The sequence below is a fragment of the Pinus tabuliformis genome, chromosome 3_1 (assembly GCF_031772625.1).
Source record: "Pinus tabuliformis cultivar Carrire ecotype Pingquan chromosome 3_1, CPIR1, whole genome shotgun sequence".
Classification (NCBI taxonomy): Eukaryota; Viridiplantae; Streptophyta; class Pinopsida; order Pinales; family Pinaceae; genus Pinus; species Pinus tabuliformis.
The window spans coordinates 736284782-736288576 of NC_142301.1; the positions used below are offsets into that span (position 1 = coordinate 736284782).

Genomic DNA, 3795 nt, shown 5'->3' on the forward strand with positions numbered 1-3795 from the left:
CCAAGATCAAACTTCCAATTACTATAACGCGCTTCGAATCCTTTGAAAAGGATTTAAAATGCCTTTAAAAAATACATTAAGAAAAAACAATAAATACATTCGGCAACAACCAGACATGAAAATCAATTTGGAAACCGAAATTTTCAGAGAAATGATTTACCCAAAAGCTCACTGCAACATAACATTTGGGCCTCCCCAGACTAATAATCCGACTTCGGATTATTCAGCCATGGGTAGCATCGAATAATGATAACTGGACTACATATTGTCGCGATCGCGAACACATTCTGGAGGCATTTGCTTGTTTCTGGGCGTCTCAGTGCAGTAATTGTAGTGGTGTAGTGCTTCCTCACCCATTTCAAGTACCGCCATTGGCGCCCACATCCAGTTCTCTGAACTCCTCCTGATCCCACCACCACCGCCCCTACGTAGCGCACACCGATTGTGGAGCAGAAGCCTCACAGGCATCGACATGGAATTCCCTGTAGGAGGCGATGAACGGCGCCTTGGCCCAGTCGGTTTTCTCCAGACCCCTTCGGGTGGCCCAGTCATCAGCATTCCACAGGATCGAATAGATCTTCATCGGCTGGTTAAATGGGTACCTCACGCCCAGATCCTTGCTGTTCTTGAACACCCGGATTGGTACCTCATCTACCAAAAATCTGCACCCCAAAAAAAAACATCACACCAAACCATATTAAACCAAAAGAGGTTCATTGTAAAATTACATGCTACATTTGCATTTGGCTCTGGTTCGATAATAAATAATGGGCTCGGGAATGGGGGCTTACACAATTTGGTACATGTTCCAGAGCACAGCATAGGAATGGTAATCCTTGGTGGGGTCGAACCAAAGGTATATTCGATGTTCTCTCTCACCCTTCCCGCCTATAAATACATTGGTCTGAAGAATGTAGGGTTCCCCGGACTTGTTCCCCAAGAATTCAAAGTCTATCTCATCGTGTTCTGCAGTCTGAGAAGAAAGCTGCCCGCACCAAAAGAAATATAGATACATAAACAGGTAGAAGCAGACTTAGACCCCCAAAAACCCCCAAGATTATTATGAATACTTACATAAAAGGCGGTGATAGTGCCAGCGGAATCGTCGGGAACTAGCTTTATCTGCATACTAAAATGCCCAAATAAATATGTCCCCTTAGACTCGAACCCGGCACCTGCCAACCCATATTTCATCCCACATTGTTATTCCCACAGCTCATAAAAGGATAAAACAACCCAAAAATATGCAGAAACAAATCCAATGTATAATAGCTTACCATACTGTTTGTTGAGGAGAAGCTCGGTCTTTCGACCGCCATGGAATTGTTTGATGTGATCTGAGCCCCAGCTGGCGACATAGTTGTTGTGAAAGGGCACACTCACTGGCTTCCTGGGAGTGGCAGCCATGGCAGCAGAATGGAGTAACAGAATGAGAAACAGAACAAGAAACTGTGTCCTCTTCATGGCTTCCAATGACCTTACTGGCGCCCGAAAATGAAGCTGTGCAGAGGAAGGCGAGCCTTATTTCCTAACGAGGATCCTATGTATCTTCCCATTGAATGCCAAAGCTGCGAAAACAATTTGTTGAGCAGTGATATAAATTTAGTTTTTCTAATTTAAATATCGAGCGGGAATGTTGAATTTGAAATTATGTGAGGCAGATGGTGCATGGACGGAACGAAATTACAAATTCAAAATTCAAATTTGAATTCCTTTAGCGCCTTTACTAAATTCAAAATAAAACGGAATTTGGAAAACGGTGGTAGACGAGGAAGCCAACGGAGGTTGCAGGAGGAGACGGGACAGGTCTGACAGTGGTCGCAGATACATTGAATACTGGAGCTTGCCGGAGGTAGGGTGATCGAGTTGCCGGAATATGCATGGATATGTATGGCTTTCATGCATATGTAGCATGCCTTCGGATGCATGAATGTCCTGTCACAGGTACTTAGCGCTCATTATGTTTCTATAGGGTTGGAAATAGCTCTTGTCGTTGCAGGGGGAGACGAGACAGGTCTGACAGTGGTCGCAGATACATTGAATACTGGAGCTTCCCGGAGGTAGGGTGATCGAGTTGCTGGAATATGCATGGATATGTATGGCTTTCATGCATATGTAGCATGCCTTCGGATGCACGAATGTCCTGTCACAGGTACTTAGTGCTCATTTATATTTCTATAGGGTTGGAAATAGCTCTTGCCGTTGCAGGGGGAGACGGGACAGGTCTGACAGTGGTCGCAGATACATTGAATACTGGAGCTTGCCAGAGGTAGGGTGATCGAGTTGCCGGAATATGCATGGATATGTATGGCTTGCATGCATATGTAGCATACCTTTGGATGAATGAATGTCCTGTCACAGGTACTTAGCACTCATTTATGTTTCTATAAGGTTGGAAATAGCTCTTGCCCAAAGGAGGAAGTAAAGATGATATCCACCTCATGCATAACGACATATTGCCACATATTAATTTTATAGTGTTGAGGCCACGAATGAATGATACGGAAGGTGGGATATAATTGCACTCTACAGAACTACATCCCTTCTATTTACGCACAACTAGGAAGCCACAATTGTGAGATAAACTACTGGGCCTGAAATATGTATGCGGAGAGATTCGATATGCCGTGGTCCTAGTGTAAGACGGAAAACTTTGAAAAACCATATGCCGGGTTGTTGGTAAGTTAGAGTCAACCATGGTAGTCGCTGACAAAAGAATAGACTTCCACTTGGTAGATTTTCCAACCCGTCGAATGATGCTTCCAGCAAAAGGTGATTATGGTGAGAAGTTGTGTCACATAGACTCGCTGCAACCATGGAATCATAGACTCACTTATGAATATACATATATTTATACCAAATGTGTTGTCAATATCTCGTACGATTATGTGAATATGGCACAATATGGCGTATTACATAAGAGGAAAAGTGACCAACCAGAACCTCGGGATGGCATGAGTTTACTAATGAAAACTCATGCATCATGCCTTTGGGTAGCTTAGTGGCTCAGCCTATGTGTAAGGTGAAGGTCTGACCCAATAATACCATGACTAACTCGTAAATTTTTTTATATAAATATGAGTTCCCTACGAACATTGCACAAATGAAACTTATGAATAACACCAACCCTTACACTAATGCATGAAATATATCTTCCTAGTTGTATGTGTACCGATACAAGACAGATCAACCTTCATGGACTTTTCTGTCACCCATGTCATGTCGACATATGCTTCGATAGGCCTACGACGTTTCATTTATGTTGGCTATTGAATTCATAATTTAGCTTTTTTTATGATGAGGAAATTAGAAGATGCAAGTAAAGGAGTATGGTGATAATATAAAGGCATAAAAATAAATATAAATTATGTACACATAGGTATAAACACGTAGATAAAATAAATAAATAAAAAAATGGTTATCTTTAGGAACATCTTATGAAGGTGGTGGGGTGGTTATAGGTGGTATCATAGTATACAAGTTCAACACTGGAATGGATGGGCTATGTTATGGAGGTATTAGGGAACCCTTGCAAAAGAATCTCAAGATGATTTTTAGAAATTAAAAGGGAAAATATTAGGTATTAAAAGTTGGTCTAGGTTGGTTGCCTATATATGTGGCTGATATAATGGATTTGTGAGTACTAAGCTAACAGGAACTAACAATTGAATTGTTTCATTGCCTTCGATAATTTAATAACAGTGCTGATGGTTAAATATTTTTGTGATTTAGGCAGGCCTATACATTATTGTTAAAAATTGTTGATATGATGTTAGTAATGTACTAATATGGATT

At 41.4% G+C, this 3795-nt stretch overlaps 1 pseudogene across 1 annotated transcript; it reads right to left on the reverse strand.

Annotated features, from left to right (window-relative positions):
* Positions 1-258: 258 nt before the first annotated feature.
* On the reverse strand, positions 259-1509 carry LOC149189432 (xyloglucan endotransglucosylase protein 2-like; annotated as a pseudogene). Its single transcript, XR_016256364.1, has 4 exons — positions 1278-1509; positions 1075-1175; positions 792-985; positions 259-662 (listed from the first exon to the last, which is right to left on the reverse strand). The product of XR_016256364.1 is annotated as a xyloglucan endotransglucosylase protein 2-like (transcript).
* Positions 1510-3795: the final 2286 nt, after the last annotated feature.